Below are 6,839 nucleotides of genomic sequence, written 5' to 3' on the forward strand. Positions count from 1 at the left end.
GAAGACCAAAGCTAGCCCAAGCAATCCTCAATAGAAAGAATTCTTTAAGATGTATCATCATACCTGGTTTCAAATTATACAACAAAGCAATTATAATAAAATAGCATGATACTGACAGACAAATAGATCATAGATCAATGGAATAGAAGAAAGAACCCAAATATAAGTCCACTAAAACAACTACCTGTTTTTTTTTTTTTACAAAGATACCAAAAAATGCATTAGAGAAATGATACCAGTTTCTCCAAATGATACTTGGAAACCTGGATATCAACAAGCAGAATAAAGTTTAAAACCCTGTCTCTCACAGGAAATCAATGCCAAATGGATCAAGAACCTCAATATAAGACCAAATAACCTCAAACTCATAAAAGAAAAAAAAATAGGAAGTTCAGTTGACATGGAAATAGGTAATGGAAATCAGACCAGTACCTGACAGATGGAGTCACATGGAACTAAAACCCTCCCATTCTAATGAAGAGGCAGCCTATAGAGTGAGAAAAAAATCTTTGCCGGCTATACATCTGACACAGGATTAGTGGTCAGAATACCACCCCCACACACACACACAATTAAACATCAGTTGTCTTATCTCTCTATTGCTGTGATAAAACACCATCACTAAATAGAAGTTGAGGAAGAAAGGGTTTCTTTCCTCTTACAGTTTATAGTCTATTATGAAGGGAAGGCAGGGCACGAAGCCAAGCCTGGATACAGGAGCCAAAACAGATGCTGTGGAGGGCTGCTGCTTACTGGCTTGCTCTCCATAGTTTGATCAGCCTGCTTTCTAATACAACTCAGGACTGCATGCCTGGCACCCCCACCTCCCTCCACTATCAATATTTAATCCTGGAAGTGCCCCCCAAAGATTTGCCTAAAGGCTAATCTAATGGAGGTATTTTTTCTCAACTGAGGATCCCCTTTTCCCAAATGAACCTAGTTTGTGTCCACTTGACAAAACAAAAACAAATATAATAAAAAACTAATTAATACACGGACAAAACAAACAACTCAAGTTTTAAAAAGAGGCTACTGTTTTTTGTAGAGAGTTAAATAAAGATTTCACAAAAGAAAACAGAAAAAAGAAAAAAAGGAAAAAAAGAAAAGAAATACAAATGGCTAGTAAATGCTTTGAAGTGTTTACTAGTGCTTGAAGTGTTTCATTGTCCATTAGAAAAATGGAAATTAAAATGACTTTAAGATTCCATCTGGCCCCAGTCAGAGGGACCATCACCAAGAACACCAAAAACAACCAATGCTGTTGTGGATGTGATGTAAATCAGAACCTTTATATACTGTTGGTGGGAACTAGTACAACCACTTCGGAAATCAGCCTGGATGTTTCTCGGAAACACTCAAAACACTATCAAATTGACTCAAATCAGGAGTAAGGTTTGCAAACAGCAGTGTCAAGGGGGATGACTGGGAATAACAATGAAGCTAGAAAGAAAGCTGGGACCAGGAGGTCTGTGCATAACTGGATGACTTATGCCAAGTGGATTTATTAAGTACAGCATCTTGTATACAGTTTGTGGATGCAAAATGGGACAGAGTCAGCAGAAAGCTGTCACACAGTAGAACAGAGATGGTGTGAAGCTAATGAAGCAATGTCTCACAAAGAGAACAAAGTGCTTCACAGAGTGAGCACATAGCATCCTTAAGACTCATCCCCTTCTCCTACCTGAATTGCCTGGTTGGGCCATAGTGGGAGACTATGCACTTAGTCCTGCTGAAGCTGGATGTCCTAGGGTGGGTGTTACCAGTGAAGGCTCCCCCTTCTCTGAGGAGAAGGTAATAGGAAGAGGGATTTGTAAGGGATGGACTGGGAGATGAGGAGAGATGGCGCTTTGATCTGGATGTAAAGTGAATAAATTAATGGAGAAAAAAAAAAAAGACTGGTAACACCAGTCTCTTCAGAGAGGAAAAGTCAGATTCCCAGGAAAGTCAACCCTAACTTCTTCAAGGCCTTAGCCCCAGCCTCAGACTAGACCTTGCCAAATCTGCCCCTGGGCAAGGACACAGAACCAGCATTCCATTCCCTTATCCTTTCATCGGGGCACAGTCTCAAAGGACAATATGATATTACAGAAACACCCACATGTTCAAGTTCATTCTATTCACAATGAAGCGAGGAAAAGGAAAGCAATCTAGATGTCTATCAGCTGGTGAATGAATAATGAAAATAATGTAGTTCATGTATGCAATGGAATTTTATTCTATTATAAAAGAAACTGAAACATGCAGAGAAATGGGTGAAAATTATATTAAAAGAAGTAACTCGGGCGTAGAAGGACAAACACCACACATTCTCTCACATATGCAGATCCTAGCTTTGATGCTCTGCTTCTTTTTAACATGGGGAAGTATCTGTGGAACCCAGAAAATAGGAAGGGGGCATGGAAGTGGGTTGCTTAAAGGAGAGAAATTGTGTAACAAATAAAAAGGAAAGTTACCAGAACTGCTGGGCATGGAATGGTTTAAGCAGAGAGGGAAGCAGAAGAAAACATACTGGGAAGCAGAATATGCTGGAATGGAAGAGATGGGGACCAGAGATGTGGAGGAGTAACCAGAGTATCAAAAAGCCATATGAATTCAGCTGCTCTGGAGGATTCAGACAGGATTAGTAAAATTCTTCTGCTCCAACCTTGACCAGGTGGGCTAGAGTTACTACTTCAAATAGTAAGAGACCCTTGTCAGCAACATCATGGGAGGACATGAAGAAGGGGTCTGCGGAGAGAACAAACCAAAACCTTCCAGATCATAAGCAATGTCAAAGCAGTGGGCTGTCCCTTAGAAACGATGCTCCTCGAGCAAAATGCAAAAAGAACATAATGAAAAAAAGAGTACTTGAGTGGAGATGTGAATGGATTCATGGAGTACCTGAAACAGAGCTCACAGGTGCTTCACGATGGAGAGCTGATGACAGCCGGGAAGTGAGGAAGAAATTGCAGTGGCCTTAAAGGACAGTCGACGGGGAGGAAGGCAGCTAAAGAGAAGGTGGCAAAGAAGAGTGCAATGGTATATGTTTCCATTGTCAACAACCTGACCATGGAGTTACTAATGCCCAGCTGGACTAGAGAGTCAGGACATGGGCACTCGCATTTGTTACCACTGCGGGTCCATGGAGCACAAGATGACAAAGTGCAGAACTAATGTAGACCCCCGCACTTGGTGAATTTCCTTTTCCAAAATGTTTTGTCTGTGGAGAAATGGGACACCAGTCCAGATCCTGCCCCAATAACACCAAAGGAGTCCATGCTGATGGTGGTGGTTGTAAACTCTGTGACTCCGAGAAACATTGTAAGAAAGATTGACCTGAAAATCAGAACTCAGATCAGATCATCACAGTCAGTCCCTGGGCAAAGGGAATGAGTGCAGACTATGAAGACGTCTGGATGTGCCCAAACTGCAGAAACCTAAAACCCTAAAAAACGCGAGGTTGTTCTTTTTTGATGAGAATTGGTACAGGTGTTAATTACCACCTCAAGGTTACTTTCCAGTGTAGGCCATTAGAGATTAAAGCTGGGCACCTGTGGAGACAAGCCTTTATTATAGGCACTACTCTGACCTTGATGGGGGCAGGTTGCCTACAGTCTATCAAGGAGGTACAGGGTGATTAATTATACTCTCTAGACTTGTGTGTGTGTGTGTGTGTGTGTGTGTTGCCTGTCTGTCTCTCTGTGCCTGTGTGTCTGTCTGTATTTGAAACAGATTCTATGTAGCCCAGGTTGGCTTCAGACTAATAACCCTGCTTCAGCATCCAGAGTACTGAGATTATAGGCAAGGTACCTAAGAGCATATTTTCACAGATGGAACTTAAAAATAACTAAGGGCATCGGTACTTGATTGTAGCGGTCACCGCTATAAATGTAAATTAAGAATCAAAATTGACCCCTAAACAAAGCACGTGCCTTTCATCTTGTGAATAAGTAAATATTTTGTTATATGCTCTTAATTCAGAGTATCAATGTATTGTAATAGAAATTTATGTGTTGTCACAAAGCCTGTAATTTTTAGTGCTGAATAAAATTATATCAGCTGTTAAGAAAGAAACCATATGGAGGTCTGCTAACCTGTAACCCAAATAAAATATACAAAAGAAGGATTGAAAGGCATTGCCCTGAATGGCTGCGTGGTGCTGCTTTTAGAAGCAGTAAGTTATTGAACATAGACAACACAGTTCCCAATATGAGACCCTCAGGAGGTCTCAGAGGTCCCGCAAATAATACAAGCTTCTGTGACTCTCCTTGAGTCCCCAGCTGAACTAGAGAGTAAGACCATATTTTCAGAAGATACTGTACACCTTGGATGCAAAGTAGAGAAAAAGCAAGCTGGAAGCAAACTGGAAGCATCTTCTGTAATGGCTAGCATTCAAAGCTCCAGATCATCCGTGCTAGCTACTATTCAAAGCTCCAGAAGGTACTATGTGTGTGTGTGTGGGGGGGCTTGCTGGGGGAGAAAAGGCATCATTAGCCTTCCCGAGTTGAAAACCATCTGAATTAGGTCAGCCTTTCATGCAAGATGTGCTCTCCTGTTACAATAAAAAAAAAGTGCTTGACTATCGTAGGCATAAGCAACTGCCTTCTGATTGAATGTGCCAGTCACCCTAGCCTGGGGAGATGCTAGGCCTAAGCGGAGAACCTATTACTGTTGTTTAAATTTCACAGTTTTTCTTTTTAAGCTCATTTTCAGTCAGATCAAAGGGAAGCTTCAACCACATAGTTATTCATGGAGCCGAGTAAGTATCAGTCCTGCAGACAATAATAATTGATATTATTAGGTTGAAAAATACAATAGTAATACAAGTGCAAATGAAGCAAGTGGAAATACTCTAAAATGTACAATTTATTTCTTAGGGCATTTACTCTTAAGAAGGCTATACTGAGGTAGTGTACATAAGTAGCAACATTTCCAAAGCGCCAACATTCTTCAGAAATTGGACATGGTGTGGATGTAAATTCTCAGTTGTTCCCTGGGGGTTCGCTTTGAATTGTTCCGTTGAAATGCGAGTAAAAGGCTGTAATTATCTGGAATGGATATCTCCGTTAAGCAAGGCCCTTAATTGGTAGTTTGGACATGAGTAAAATATATTTGAATATAAGTCACTCTCTCTCTCTCTCTCTCTCTCTCTCTCTCTCTCTCTCTCTCTCTCTGTGTGTGTGTGTGTGTGTGTGTGTGTGTGTGACAGCACACAAGGGTATATGTGCATATGTGTGTGTATAAATATTTTCACACACATAGGAAAAATGAAACCTGCCCTTGCCTTTATCTTGAAAGCTGAGATTTCCTTTAAGCAGATATCTGAGATATTTTTGTTTTTTTTTTAAACAGGCTCTCAATAATTTAAAAAGCAAGGACTCAAAGGGTCAGGGAAGTTCATGCCACAAAATAGAACTTTAGAGGTTCAGACCTCACTTTCCAAGCCTGGTCAGGATGTGCAAGTTCACTGTGAACGAATCACTGTGGCTGACAGAAGGAAGGTTCATATGTTCTTTGTAGCTAGAGGGAAACCACTTTCCACTGCAGTGCTTGGCCCCCATTCCTTCTGAATCACAAACTTCTTGTCAGGTCTGCACAGTGAGCGTAGCATGGAAGTGCTTGAGTTACAGATGCATTTTGTGGAGGTCAGAGAGATTGTTGAGTGGGTAAAGGTGTTTCTTGCAAGGTAAGAGGACCTGGGTTGAAAGGTCCTGAGGCCACATAAAAGCTGCATACCGTGTCATACACCTGCAACACAAGCACTTGGTGGCCAAGGCAGGTGGGTTCTGAGATCTCACTGGCCAGCCACTCCAGCCAAATGGTGATCTTTAGCTTCAGTAAGAGATCCTGTCTCAAAAGTATTGTCCTTGTTATTTTGTTTATTTTCTAAAGAGAGAGGAAGAGAGGGCTGGAGTAGGGCTGGGAAGGATCTGAGTGGAGTTTGGGAAGAAAAAACTGAGAAGCCATGAGCAGAATAGCTTGTATGAAAAACAGTTTTTCAATACAAAAAATTCAAGTGGAGAAGTAATCAAGTAAATATTTTTGAACTCAGCTTCTGGCCTTCACATAGACCCTCACAAGTGAGCATGCCTGCACACACATGCACACCACACACACAAAGAAAAGTACATTTAACATGGAATTCAGTATCTATCTGCAGTATAGATGTAAAATAGAAGTCCCAAACCAATTTTCCCACTGCTGTTTTCTATTCTATCCTGTTGTATTCTAGCTCTTCTCTTTTTCGTATTGTTTTTAGCAGCGCTTGTCCCACCTCATCACACTCCTTGAGATCAAATCTGTGTTTTTGTCCCAAACTGCGGATGCTTTTCCACACTCAATTCATGTGTTGAAACTCTAGCTTTTAAGGTGATGGGTATTGGGAGGTGGGACTCTGCTTCTTTCCATCTTGGGATCCTTAATTGGGTTATTTTTGTTTATTTCCTTTGGTCCCTGGGCCTTAAATAGGCTGACTCTGTGAAACAACAGATAGATAATCTGATAGCAAAATCTATTCAGATACATTATCATAAGTTAGCTATGGAGGACCACAAGACTCTAGATGAGGATGTTACTCTATCCAGGGTGCTCCCAAGTCCCATCTCCACCCAACCTAAAAGAGGGGACTTCTGCCCCTAAACCAAGCAGAGAGGGGACACCCAGAAGCCCCTCTGTCTGGCGATCTGAATTCTTGCGTAGGCTGCAAGGCTAAGCACTGCAAGGGAATATAAATAAAGTTAAAAATATGATTCTGGGTTCCCTGAGGGACAAGCGTGACTGCATAGGGGTTGATGTCAAAAGTATCCCCTCTCCAGGAAAAAGACATCAGGATGGGTATGGCCCTCATGCCTCACTGGACA

General features: G+C 41.5%; 1 pseudogene; it reads left to right on the forward strand.

Moving 5' to 3' along the window:
• The first annotated feature begins 2,633 nt into the window (after positions 1-2,633).
• LOC117694303 (zinc finger CCHC domain-containing protein 9 pseudogene) lies at positions 2,634-3,475 on the forward strand (annotated as a pseudogene).
• Positions 3,476-6,839: the final 3,364 nt, after the last annotated feature.

The sequence above is a fragment of the Arvicanthis niloticus genome, chromosome X (genome assembly GCF_011762505.2).
Source record: "Arvicanthis niloticus isolate mArvNil1 chromosome X, mArvNil1.pat.X, whole genome shotgun sequence".
Classification (NCBI taxonomy): domain Eukaryota; kingdom Metazoa; phylum Chordata; class Mammalia; order Rodentia; family Muridae; genus Arvicanthis; species Arvicanthis niloticus.